Genomic DNA, 14257 nt, shown 5'->3' with positions numbered 1-14257 from the left:
AACTGAGGAAAGAAACAAAGATGAGTAAGAAAAGTTTTCTGTGCTTAAAGAGCCAACCGTCCACCACACGAATATCCCTGGGAAACAAACACCGTGTTCCGTGTTACAATAGAAGGAGGCATGGCTTGATAAGGGATGCAGTTGCAGGGGGGTGAATTTTGGTATTTCTTTCCCTGTGTATGTGTGTGTGTTCCCTAGGTGTTCTTTTGGATTCTGCATTAAATTCTGTTTTGAATAACAAAAACCAACTTTTAAGAATGTCCCTCAATTTTACTCCTAGAGATAAAAGAGTTGAATTTATAGCTGGTCAGCTCCTTAGCCCTTTTGCTGAGGTCCATGGGGCCTGAAGAAGCAACTCGCGTTGGGGGGGGTGGGGGGTAGCTCAAGGTGTGCTGTGGAGCCTTCCCCGAGCAGATGCAAGTGTTGAAAAACCCTCTGGCTAGCCAAACTTCTGGCAAGCAAGGAGTTTGTCAACCTGCTTGGGTCCTTGCCAGAAGCTTTAGCTACACAGCCTTACAGCTCTTTCAATAAAGCCCTCTCAAGGCAGAAACTTGTGCTGTGCCTCTTGGTGCTTTTCTTTTGACAGCATCTGAAGGTCTTTACAAAGAAAAACAGCCTTTAAACAAGGAACTGGCCTCTGCTGTGTATTTGCTGTGTAATCTTGATCCAGTGGTTTTTCTTCTCCGGGTTTCAGGTTCTCCCTCTGTAAAAGGCAAGTATAGGACTATCTCAGGGGCGGCAGATACAGGTTGTTTCTTCTGGTGGTGTGCTGGAATTGGCTTGTCCCAGCTCATAAGGGCTGATTATTAAATTTCCAGGAATTTCATGAGCCAGGTCACAACTTACTGATTGCTTGAAATCAGCCACGGTGAGAATGTTTAAACCATGTAAACTGATAAATGCCAGAAGTCAGGACATCATCTCCCACCCCAGCCCCTCTGAGAACTGCTTATTAAACATTTATCAGCACACCACCGCCTTTATGACACACCAGTGCTGTTCTGCACTCATGGCAGATGTTGTTAATCTATCATAGAATTCTGGGCCACCCCTACCTAGGTGTGACCTAACAGTCTTCCTTCATTGGATCATTCATTGCTCCCTCCCTCCCTCCTTCTCTCCCTCCTTCCCTCCCTCCCTCCTTCTTTTCTTCCTTCCTTTCTTCCTTTCAATTGTTCATGCAGCAAAGGATCTTTTTTTTAGAGAGGGAGAGAGAGAGGGAGAGAGGGGGGAGAGGCAGAGGAAGAGGGAGAGAGAGAATATTAAGCAGCTTCCACGCTGAGCACGGAGCCCAATGTGGAACTTGATCTCACAATCCTGAGATCATGACCTGAGCTGAAATCAAGAGTTGGATGCTTAACTGACTGAGCCACCCAGGTGCCCTGCTGCAGCAAAGAATCTTTGATGCCTTCATGTGTCAGTCAGTGGGGATGGAGAAATGAACAGAATCTACAAAATTCCTCTTCATTCAAAATGTACTTTCTAGTGGAGAGAAACAGATATTAAATGAGTAAAAAATGAATGAAAAATAATTTTGTATGGTGTAAGTGCTCAAGAGGAAACAAACCCAAGTGGAATGATAGTGCCTAAGGAGAGACAGATTTAGATGTGATCATTAGGGGACACTTCTCTGAGGAAGTGGCTTTGAGCTGAGACCTGAGTGGTAAGAAAATGATGGTCCTGCACAAAGCCAAGGGAAGGGCATCCTGGGAAGAGGGAATAGCTCGTGCAAAGACCCTGAGGGGCACCTGGGTGGCTCAGTCAGTGGAACGTCTGACTCTTGATTTCTGCTCAGGTCATTATCTCAGAGTCGTGAGATTGAGCCCCTAGTCAGGCTCTGAGCTTGGTGTGGAGTCTGCTTGTCCCTCTCCCCCTGCTCCTCCCCCTGCCCCCTGCTTGTGTGCACTCTCTTTCTCTCTCTCTCTCTCTCTCAAATAAATAAATAAAACATTAAAAAAAAAAAAGAAAAGAATACAAACTCGCTGTGTTTAAGAACCCAAAACACCGTGTGACTAGCATACAGCAAGCAGCCATGAGGGCAAAGAAAGGTGAGAGGAGTAGGCAGGGCTGGATTTGTAGTGTCTTATGACACATGGTAATGCATTGGGGATTTATTGCCAAAGAACTAGGAAGTTGTTGGAGCAGGAGAATTCAACCACTATCAATTGACAGGACTTTCTAAACATATAACTGAGGTGAAATTTATGCATCATAAAATTAACCATTTTAAAGTAAGCAATTCAGAGGCACTTAGTACATTCATAATGTTGTATCTAGTTCCAAAACATTTTTATTATCCTAAAAGGAAACCCAGGACCCACAAAGTTCAAATGATCCACCAGGGGCCTGAAGGCCTGGCCATAGCCTTCCGGTCTGATGATGCAGAGGCCAGGGCTCTGGTCCTTATTGCTTCTGGGTGTTTGACCTGATAGCTCTGAATAAACTCATTTATGGTTTCATAATTATGGAATCATTTTTCAAAATCTCCTCCATGGAACTCCAGGAACATCTTTAAATTTCTGTAATTGGAAGGGTAGAGTCAATTGTTTAAGGTAGTTCTTGTGACACTTAATATTCAACATCATTGAGTGAGATCAAACAGAATAATATCAAAGAGCAATATTAGATATACTTTCCTCCAGTGGTACATTCCACCAAGTTCATACCAGAAACAAGTGCATCATCCAAATAAATCAGCCCCTCCAGATAATTCTTGTCCAGCTTGCCTTATTTTATCCAACATTGAAAAGTATAAGGAATCAAATTGACAAAATCCCGCAAGCTATATAAAGACATTTTTTCTCGGTCTTCTCGTTAGCTATAGATAGTCGCTAAAACCCATTAATCAAATTAAGGACTAAAAGTCACTGCCTCACTAGTAAACAGCTCTGAAAATCCTGGCTTTGGAGTATAGAATATTGATCTGTTTTGTTTTTTCCTAGCATGCCTATTCTTGGAATGGTAGTCTATACACATCTCAATCTTGCCTAATTTCTGATGCACTGCTGCAATTGGGGAACACAACATTAAGGGCATGGGAATTGGAGAGTGTGTTGTTAATCTTTAATGTGTTCTTACATATCCCTGAATTTAAGACAATCTAATTCCAAAAGCATTGAGAATCCTGAAGCTCTGAGTTAGGTTGTTCTCCCTCCATGTCTCACTGATAAAGAGAGGGGAAAAAAGGCATGGATGCCAGTGTGATTCACCAAGATAACACACACACACAGACACACACATACACAGAGCACAGCATGGGATGGAGAGATCTGGCAGTGGGAGATAGGTAACTTTTAGACTTGCTCAAGGAATATGCCAGTAGAAGTTCTAAGTGAAAATGCCCCTAAGCAATTGGATCTGTGGTTTTAAGGTTGGGGAGTGAAGTCTGTATTGGTAATTTACATTTTGAACTCATCAGATTATATACGGTAATTTCAGCCACGGGATTATATGAGATGGACCAGGAAGACAGTATAAAGTGACCATCAAAAAAGGACCGAGGACCGAATATCAACAGCTAAGAATAAGCAGAGAAAGAGAAGATTCGGGATGTCCAAGAGCTTCTTGGAAAAGGGTATACTACAATCTTCTGGGCGGTACACTTTTGGGAAGGAGTGCACACTCCCCCAGGCCAGGAAAAGCTGCAGAAGCACTAGATAGGACACTCATGGGGAACAATTCCACTAGCTGTCCTCTGACCAATTCCAGCTAACTGCTCTCAAACCTTTCTTCCAACACAGAACTCTCCTGAACTTCAGATCTGTGTTTTCCAGCATCTCCTTAATGCCCACAAACACTTCATCCTTCCTTGCAAAGCCGATCCCCGATGAAAAATATTTAAAAAGTACAATACCAGGGGTTTGGGACTGATGAGGCAGAGGAGTAAAGAAGAGGAAGTTGCCCAAAGGAAGATTTTAACATCCTTTTTTTTTTTTTTAATTGAAGTACAGTTGACATGTAGTATCCTTTAAAAAAAAAATATTTAAAGATAGAAAAGCTGTATTTAAAAAAAGAAAAATACCAGATATTCCTGGTATTAACTATCTCTATCTCCTAAAGACTTGAGCTCTGGAAGCTGGGAATGTATTATTTCCGTGTCCCGGTGCTTAGAGTAATGTCTGGCACAGATAAGAGCTATAAACAAATGTAACGTTGATTTGAATGCACTTTCAAATAGGGCCAGTAAGACCTTCCCATGAGGGCTTACCACAAACATCCCCAAGGGGCCCTAGTCACTTTTGCTTAGGCAATAATTTCGTCAGTCAAATGAGGGAATTGGGTCACATTCTGGGACAAGCAGCATAAAACTCTTCTCAATTGCACCAGTCTAGCTTATTATACCTACCTCTAGTGGTGACTTTATCACCAGACTATTATTTTACTTCTAATCACTGTATGTGTGTGTGTGTGTGTGTATATGTATATATATAAAATCACTGTATGTGTGTGTGTGTGTGTATATATGTATATATATAAAATCACTGTATGTGTGTGTGTATATATAAATAAAATCAGTGTATGTGTGTCTGTATATATATATACATATATATATAATCACTGTATTGTGTATATTATATATAATCAAAACCTTGGGTTAAAGCAACTCAATGATCAGTCATTTGTGATTGATTCTGCATTTAATAGAACCATCAAGGGGGAGGGGAATGGCAAGTTGTTTAATGGGTACGGAGTTTTAGTTTTACAAGATGAAAAGAGTTCTGAATGTTGATGGTGGTGATGGTTGCACAGCCATGTGAATGTACCTAATGCCCCTGAACTGTACAGTTATAAATGGTGGAGATGGTAAATTTTATGTTATATATATTTTGCCACAATTAAAGATAATAATCTAAAAACGATAGCTCTATTTTTTAAAAAGGAATCATTGTTTTTCTTCAAAGGTTTTGGTTTTAGTGTTGTCTCTGGACAGGAAAGTGGAGAGTGGGAGATTGAAGCTCATCCGCAAGACCACAAACAATGATGTACATAACTCTGTGAGTAGTAAGCTTTACAAGGGGGAGGGAGGTTGGATGCTGTGGTGGGTTGGATTGTGTCCCCCAAGGAGGTATGCTCAAGTCCTAACCCCCAGGAATTGTGAACGTGAGCTTATTTGGAAGATGGGTTTGTGCAGATGTAATCAAGTTGAAATGATTGGGTTTAATCTGGTATGACCGGTGTGCTTATAAAAGAGAAGAGACACAGAGACAGGAGACATGCAGGGCGAGCACCAGGTGAGGATCATGGGTAGGAGTGATGCAGTTATGAGCCAAGGAACACTAAGGCTGCTTGTAACCACCTGAAGTTAGGGAAGACGCAAGGAAGGACTCCCCTCTAGCCTTCGGAGAGAGCGTGTAGACACCTTGATTTTGGATTTTTGGTCTCTGAACTGTGAGTGAACAAATTTCTATTGTTATAAGTCATCCGGTTCATAGTAATTAGTTACAGCAGCTGCAGGAAACTATACAATTGCCAAGGGGACAACAAGGGGACCCCCTCCAGCCCTTTCTGGATTGCAAATGCATTTGCTCAGCTAGGGGGATGGGCTGGTTTAGACAGTCTTTACTGGGCATTCTTACCATGTGCTGGCCTCACGGTGGGGGGTGGGAGGGTAGGGGTCTTGCTCTTGTGACTCACAGTCTTTCTTTAATGGACGACAGGAGACAGACTTAAGGGCCACCTATATGTTAAAGAGAAGTTACAGCACTGGGGGAATGTTTCCTATTCGAGGAGACACACTCCTTCCAAGTGGCTGAGCTGCTCCTCCTAAGGAAAGAAGTAGTTTGGAGCAGTGGAAAGAATGTAGTTTGGGAATCAGATGAATGAGACTTGGTTCCAGGCTTTAGGAAGCCTATAGTCTTGAAAGGGTAATAAGATACAAATAATTACATCTATTATAAGGCAAAATGAGTCACTGTCAATCTGAGAGATAGAAAACACTTAAGTGAATGTGTGATTATAGGTCTATAGGAAGATTTCCAGAAAAGGAGGGCACTGCAATGAATTTCTGGAGTATTGGCAGGGGTGAGGGGACAGAGAGGGATGTTCAGTCTGGAGCAAGGGAGGAGACACAAGGAAGGAGGAACATCTAGGATCCATTCAGAGCCTCATGAAGTTTGAGGAGAGCATTCATTCTGTGAAGACCAGAAGCATCAAAGGCCATGCTAAAACCCCAGGTTGGATTTTCCAGGTGTTGGGGAGATTTCATGGGTGTCTGAGCAGGAAAGCAATATGATCAGATCTAGGCTTGGGTAGAGTATCATGATGGCTGTGTTTAGTATGACTTGGAAGAGGAACAATTGGAAATGTATTGTTTAATCAACCATATTTTCTAGAGTGGCAACTTGCCAATCATCATTCTAGTCTTTGGAGATTTAATTACACGTGAAGTTCAGAATCCATAAAGAAAGTTCACAGAGCAAGGGTCTTCAAATATAGAGTTAAAACAAAGAAACAAGTTTCTGCCAACTGTCTCTTCGACCCCTCTTCCTGTCACCTTAAAGAAGAATAGATGTTTTACCGTTACCTTACAGTTAACAAAATGTAGGAGGCAAATTGTTCCAGGGGATTTAGTTAGGAGCCCCTGATTTGTAACGGTAGTACAGAGTTACTGTAGACTAATTGAGATTTATTGGCTGCATACCACCTCCAAGTCCACTTTGATAAACCTTAGTCATTTATCTCCGAAAAGAGAGAGCCTACCAAAGTATCAGCAACCTTTTTATTTTGCACCAGGACCAACTGAGGGGAAAAAAGGTATGCACAGTTTTTCTGTCAGTCAGAATGAAAAAAAATAGTTTTATTGGTTCCTGTGGAGAAATGTATATTTTAATAACTCAAGTTAGCTGCTTATTAAATAGAAAAATGCCAATGAAAAATTTGGCACTGTCTTTTAGTCACTAAGATGTTAATTTCTGTTCATATTGGAGAAATTGCAACAAGGAAACAGCTTTCTAGTTTCTAACTTCATGCGTAAATTAGATCAAAGATGATATTGCTTATCATAAATTAACACACAAATTAGATCATCTGTGTAACTAGGTGGCCACATGTATTCTTCAGACCAAGGATTTCTCACTGCTGATTTAGACAAAACTCTTTATTGGACAACTTGGAAAATGAGGCCCGGAGACGGGAAGTGATTTGCTTGTGGTCATATGCCTACCAAATCATTGAATTCTACCAAAGATCATTCATTTGGGATCACATATATTGATGGTCTTACTATCATTTATCTGTTTGTTCAAAAAATATTATTGAGCACCTACGAAGTACCAAACATCTTCCAAGTACTGGAAATACAATGGTAAAAAAGACAAAGTCCCTCTCTTACATTGTAGTGAGAGAGAGAAAAACAAATCAAATAATAAATAATAAAAACATTAGCCATTCATAATATAAATGCTATGAGAAATAGTATGAAACAAAGTCAATTAAGGTAAAGGCAGAGGCTGCTTTTTTAAAAAATAGAGTTTATTTTTAGAGCAGTGTTAGGTTCACAGCAAAAGTGAGCAGAAAGTACAGAGATTTTTCATACAGGTGCATGGCCGTTATCAACATCCCCCACCACGGTGGTGTATTTAATGGACCTACACTGACATGTCATTCCCACTCAGAGTCCATGATTTAGATTCGAGTTCATGCTCTGTGTTGTACACTCTATGGGTTTAAACAAATTTATAATGATATGCTTTTTTTTTTTTTAAATCTCTAACACTTTCAGTATAAAATAGATCCTCCTCTTGAGTTACTTGGGAAGGAATCTGGGGTCAATACTCTGCCATTCATTTTTGAGAAAGCAGAACACCATTTGCAGCTTTTCAACTCATTTTTTAGCCTGCAGATCTGGGGGGTTGGGATGGCTACTTGTATTGATTTCATGAGACTGTAACCAGGATATTAGCTCTCTGTCCTCTTCTCTGAATTCCTCTGTAGAATTCACACATCTGACAGCATTTGTGAGCAATCTGTTCCTTGTGTAATGAACAAAGGGGGTTGGCACATACATTAAGCAGCATTCGGCCTGGAACCCCAAGTTCAGACATCTCCCCTCCCTTTGGTCCTCTTTCTATTGCCCACCTGTAAGGGGTCCTTCTTTTCTCTCCTTTTGTATCAAGGGAAAGGTAGCCACCCTCTCTCTTCCCACAGTTCCGCTCCGCCCCAGATGCTATCTCTAAAATACCCCCTGGTGTTCTGTGAAAGAGAAGGCTGGCCAGGTAACAGAGCTGCCACCTTCGAAGGCAAGTTATGAATCCTCTTTCACACTGGAGCATGCCTTCTGGACTCTTGCTCCCACATTCATAGCTTTCACAGCACTTTCCCGCAGATTATAGAAATGCTCTGTGGAGAAGAATTTCTGTGTCCCGCTCATTACTGGGTGACATGTGAGGGACGATGAAGCACCTCATACGTTATGGATGAAAACACTCAAACGTGCACAAGGGGGAAGAAGACTCGGCAGAGTGTCAGATTGTACTTCTAGTTACTCTTCTAGGCTCAGAGTGGATTGTTTAATTAAGACCATCTGGCTCATTCAGCAGTAGCTAGCACACGGAAATACTTAAAAGACTGGTTTTCTGATATTAAATATGACTTTTCAAACCCAAATAGTTCTTATTATTAGGCCTAGGATCAAAGGAGAACTGAATTAGCTTTAGGAGTAGAACTGTAAATAGAAAAAGTGTTCATGAGCAAGCCCATCACCCTTCCTTGTGGATCACCTTACACATCATGTATCTCTTCATAATGATGGAAAAATATAATGTATTTGGGGAAAAATATTAGCCCAATGCTATCAAGGAAATTTGCCTGATGTAAGTGTAATCTACACACATATACATTTGTATATGAAAAAACTTCTTTTTAGAACAATTATATTTCTCCATCTCTCTTATTATTAATTATTTCGAAGCCTATGGCTCTGATATTTTTTTCTAAGATTTTTCTCACCACCAGACCTTCAAAAAAATTTCCTGAAGGATCCCTTAGTAAATTAATACTGCTGTATTAAGACTCTTAAATCCTTTAATAATTCTTTGGATAATTCCTAAATTACTCTAAGAACTGTATCCTTGGAAATAAATCCTAAGAACAAAATGAACATGGTTTTGTTGAAGGACCAGCTAAAGAAAATAGGCATCTTAACATGCAGTAGGAAAGTGGCAAAAGCTTTTTAGACAACCATTAGCTATCCTCATGGAGGAATAGATTAAAATGTCTAAAAGAAACAGAAATGTTAAATGCTCTAATTTCGCATCAAGTATGTAATTTCTTTTTTGTTTTGTTTTATATCCAACCAGTTGGAACCTGCAAAATAATACAGCACAGATTTCTTTTTTGTTGGTCCTATAATACTTCCCTCAGAACAATTATGCATGCGATTCGGGGACTGTCACTGCCAAACTGATGTCTTCCCTTGAGACCATGAGGAACAATTACTCTTCCCCGTGGGGTGGCTCTAAAAGCTGAGTCTAAAAGCCGATCCCATTTGATGAATGGCAGTAGCTCCCCGGAGTGTGCCACCCTTTGTGGGTGAGGCAGGGAGGCTGCACAGTGGGGCCAAAGTCCTTTCTCCCAAATGGTCAACGGCAAATTGTCTGTGATTGCTGCAGAGCCCTTAACAACCAAAGAGGAGAAACCATGACCATTTTTTTAAATGAGCGGAAAACATGTTTTGGGGTTTTTTGCATCCCCTTAGGGGCTTATTTTTTTGCTTATTTTTAAATTGTCCCAGTTTGTTTCAATCCTTTTCTAGGCTTTTATGTCATTAAGTGAATGAGGCATGGACATTTGATTTGCAAACAAGTAACACATAATATATTTTTACGTCCCCAACCTCATGCAATATAACTTCAGATCCGGAACATGTGTGAAAAATAAATATTTCATTAATTTAATTGTTCCCTAAATAGCCATTTTTTTTCCTCCCTTCTCAGTTGCTCTTCCTCCCCCCGCCCCGCCCCTGTCTCTCTCTCATCCTCATTGGCTTCAAAACTTCTGGAAAATGAACCTATTGAGTGTGCTGTATGGTAGGGGGTGGCTGGGCGAGGAGTGTGGGCTTTGGAGGCAGGGATTAAAATCCCTGCTTGGGTACTGTCTACCCGTTTGCTTTTTGGACAAATTACTTAACCTTTCTGAAACTCAACTTCTTCTGTGTAAAGTGGGGCTAGTAAAGCTCTAGAATACTTGGAAAGATTCTGTGGTAGAGTTGAAATAGAGTCCTCACAGGGGGATGGATCGCGTAGCAGTAGGGGTGCGAGAGCCACCAGCCAGGGGTTGACTCCCCAACGGACCCCTCACTACCTGCATCACATTCTTTCACTGCTCAGTGCCTCACTTTTCTTATTTATAAAGTAGAAACAAAAACAGTACCTACCTTGTCTGATTGTTGGGAGGCTCCAATGACTTCGTCCTACATGCTTAGACAATGCCTGTCCCATATTAAACACTTGACACATGCTTGCCATCATTGGAAAGCAATAGAACTGCCCTGCTCTCCACCTGCCTTCTCATCTTCATGCTGTGTCAGAGTTGTGTCCACTCCCTCCATTCCAAACTCAGGGCCACTTGGGCGAACCGGGCCAGCTCCAAAGTGTAGCTTCTTTCCTATACCAAGAGATGATGCAGTGCCCCTCAGAGTCGATGACTGCCAGGTGGTGTAGCTGGAGGTGCCCTCAGGCAGTGACTAGATTTTTGCCTTGCAAGGTCTAGAAAGATTGGGTGTTGGCGACATTCCTTCAGGGGGACGGCAAAGTTGCCAAGCTAAGTGATGGCTACGCTCCCACAATGGCCCATCCTGCCCTGGCCAGTCTGTGGGGCCGTGGTCAGGGCCTTTGTCTACCAGAGCTCTTGGTTATGACCTTCATTCAAGTTAAGATCCCAAGCTGAGGCACCAAGAGACGTCTGAAAGGGGAACCAGTGCTGCTGCAGAATCTGGGGTGACACAGAGAGTACAAAAGAGCTGACTGCCGAGGACAGCTCCCTGACTCAGGTGAGAGAGACTCAGGCCCTTGCATGTGTTCAGCGGCAGGAAAGGAGCCCAGGGGAAGTCACGGTGATTCTGTGAAATATTGGACCGTCCAGACATCTGGGTAGGAGAGCTGCCCCCATAGAGCCCAACACAGTTGCGTCTGCCAGGCAGAAGCCACAATCTCCACTTTGGGGTTTTCTCGGACTTCTGTACTTCCTCTAGTTGACAGCCTTCTCCCAGCAAGTGGCGTTCAGCATTTTCCTGCATCAGGTGAATTCTGGTGTTGAACTCACATACTAAAAACAATCTCCCTCCTACAATCGGGTGACGTTGGATGGTGGGCTGAGCCTGGCATAGCTGGTGCAGTGATTATCATCACCCACGTATTTCCTACGTGTTGGCTCCTTGCATCTACCGGCCAGTGGACGCAGAAGCAGGAGGATGTGCGAACCAGTGCAGGTTCCCATTCTGAGTCACTGCGCCCCATGACCCACTGCACAGATTCCCCAAACTTATGAATGATTCCTTATCTTAAGGCCAGAAGTTCCGATTTGTGGGTTGGGGACCCGGTCTCTCATTTATATAGGCCTTTGATAGTGAGCATTGTAGACTTTTCTCTTCATTTTTACCCTACTATAATATATGCCCAGGCCCTCAAAGCTGACCTCTGGGTATAAAATAAGGACTTAGCAAAATCTTGTGAAGGCAGAATTCTAATACCTGGTCACCAGCCTCCCTTCACCGGTTCTCAAACGGTTTGAGAGACTGGTGGCAGTGGTGTGTGGGGGATGTCTGGGTTATCTTTACCCCTGGAGCTTCCTCTTCCTCTTAGGATAGTACCCTAGTCTTAACCGGATAACCTCAAAATAGGTCACTAAGTGGTTTAGCAATCCAGAAATAATCCTTTACAAATGTCCTATAATACCTCTCACTCCCAGAGCCCTGTGATTCTGAGAAAGACTCGCCAACTAAATGTAACCGGTCAGACAAGGTCTTCTCCTTGAAGATGTACAGAAGAAATCTTGCTGCAGCACAAAATAAATAAATGCTCTGCAGGTCACCAAGTAGCCAAGGGTTTAGTGGGATAATCTGCTATAGTCACAGTATTTTACCCAGATTCCATTTAATTCAAACTCTCAGTCACATTCCCCACCAGGATACCCATTTGAAAGTTTGATATTAGATGTGAAAATAGGAGGGTCTGGACTATAAGATCCTTAAGGGACCTAGCAACTTGTTATTATATTTCATCTTAAATATTTGACCATCAGAATATTGGGTAGGTTACTCTGGGAGAATTGTAGACACTTCTCATGATGGCTTTCTTAAGATAATTTGAAATTTTTGCAGTTGGCCAATCTCAAGTTTTAATACATATTAGCCATGTTTCTAAAGCCCAATTCTGAACAGAACTCAGAAAACCAAAAGCTCTTGAGAGAACATTGGTCAAGTCTGACCTCTGTCCTTCCTTGGTGACATAACCTGCAGAGGATCTTTGCAGAACCCTAAGGAAGCCACTTTACCTGAATCAAGTGAGGGGGGATGGGAGGGAACGAGTTGGTGAAGACTCAGCATTTGAATGACTAATTTGGTCTCCTTGTAGCCTGGAGCTAACAGATTGGATCTCACACCAGCACTAAAACGCATTTCCTCTATAGGAAGTTGAATATGAATGCAGAAGCAGAAAGACAATGGTGAAGTATGCTTACCACGACCTCAGCCAGTCAGTAGAGTCAGGTTCAAGGTTGCTTTCTTAGAGGGAAGTGTGTAAAGGAAAGTTAATATAGGCAATAAAAGTGGGTGTGGTCACCCTAGAGGCCTTTGTTAAGTTAATCATTCTGGGGGTGGCCTCACAGTGTCAAAACAGACATCCCAAAGCAGATAACCATTTAACTCACAAACGGGTAATATCCAGTAATTGCCATCATCTGATTTAGTGGCTAAGACCTCCCCCTGGAAAAGCTTCTGACTCAGTTGCCTGTCTTATCCGTGGACATTACTATCTTAATTTGGGCCAGACCCTGAAGAGGATGTCAACATCTTGCTTTCATTGTTTGAGAGTGATTTCATTAGATTTTAGCCTGTCTTTGTTTTTGATGTCTGTAGACTGTGCTGGAACACAGACCTGGCCAAAGCTGTTTCCTCTTTCAGCCTGGCTTGGCTTGGCTCCTGAGTGATTTAAGACCTGTTTTGGAACTAAGTGTGGGAGTTGGGACTGATGTGAAGTCAAGGTCAGGTACATAACCATTGTCATGAGGAGATCCAGGCAGAACTGGATCTGCAGATCCACAGGAAATGGTCTTCGTGGGCCCTGTCCCATTGGTGATAAATGATCTGATTCATTCTCCTTGGGCAGAGGAAAGTGATCCATTCCACATGTTCTTCCAACCCAAGGCCCCGAGTCAGACAAGATGGTGTTGGGATCCATCTGAGATGCCTGCGTGTTGGAGTCAGAAGGTGGTGACTGGGTTGGTGCAGTTTTGCCTGCCCAGATGAAGGTACTTCCTTCTCCCTTCCAGACAACTGAGCCTTTATAAAATACAGATCCGATCAGCTCACTCTCATGCCTAAAATCCTTTGAGGGCTTGCCATCGATGATAGAATCAAATCCGAGGTCTTACACCTGCTGTTTTAGTTCTCCACATCAGGCAACTGCTTACTTCTCCAGCCTCTTCCCTCACTGTGGACCTCATCTACTCATCCTCTGTGGCAACAGCTGGCAGATGACAGCCCACGGGCCAAATCTGGCCAAGTCCAGAGCAAAAGTTAACAATAGTTTGTACATTTCTGAACAGTTACATATAAATGGTTATACAAGTACCAACACAGTGTCTTCAATTTTGTCTCTTGGCCTGAAAAACCTAAAATGTGTACTCTCTGGCCATGATAGGAAAAATTTACTGTCTCCTGCTTTACATTACCATGATACTATTTGTCATATAAACCTAAGTGCACCATCGTTGCATGCCATCAAGCCTTAACTCAAGCTATTCCTGCTGCCCAAAATTGCCTCTCTTGCACAACCACCAATCCGCTTCCACGTGCAGGGGCTTGGAATACACATCAAATAAGCACTCCCTACCCCACCCCCACACACAACCTCCTACCTTCCAGGAGCTCACAGCTTAGTGGGAGAGACGTGAAACTAGACCAATGAGTACAGAAGGGTGTGGTAAAGGCTCAATTGAGTTAAACACAGGGTGCAATGGGGACATCAGGGAAGGCTTCCTGGAGGAGGTGGTGTCTGAGGAGCACGTTGAAGAAAGAGCAGGAGGGGATTCAATTAAGGGC

The 14257-nt window shown here is 42.5% G+C and overlaps 1 long non-coding RNA gene across 1 annotated transcript in view; it reads left to right on the top strand.

Moving 5' to 3' along the window:
* Positions 1–3458: 3458 nt before the first annotated feature.
* The window catches only part of LOC116641246, a 59399-nt gene continuing 48600 nt past the window's right edge, over positions 3459–14257 (top strand). Inside the window, exons 1-2 of the long non-coding RNA XR_004301152.1 lie at positions 3459–3574; positions 4902–4994. This is a non-coding gene — a long non-coding RNA (uncharacterized LOC116641246). The remainder of the gene's footprint in view (positions 3575–4901; positions 4995–14257) is intronic.

Source organism: Phoca vitulina, unplaced genomic scaffold, assembly GCF_004348235.1.
Source record: "Phoca vitulina isolate PV1807 unplaced genomic scaffold, GSC_HSeal_1.0 scaffold21, whole genome shotgun sequence".
NCBI classification, from domain to species: domain Eukaryota; kingdom Metazoa; phylum Chordata; class Mammalia; order Carnivora; family Phocidae; genus Phoca; species Phoca vitulina.
The sequence above is the reverse complement of the archived record's forward strand: the minus strand, read 5'-3'. Positions and strand labels throughout refer to the sequence as shown.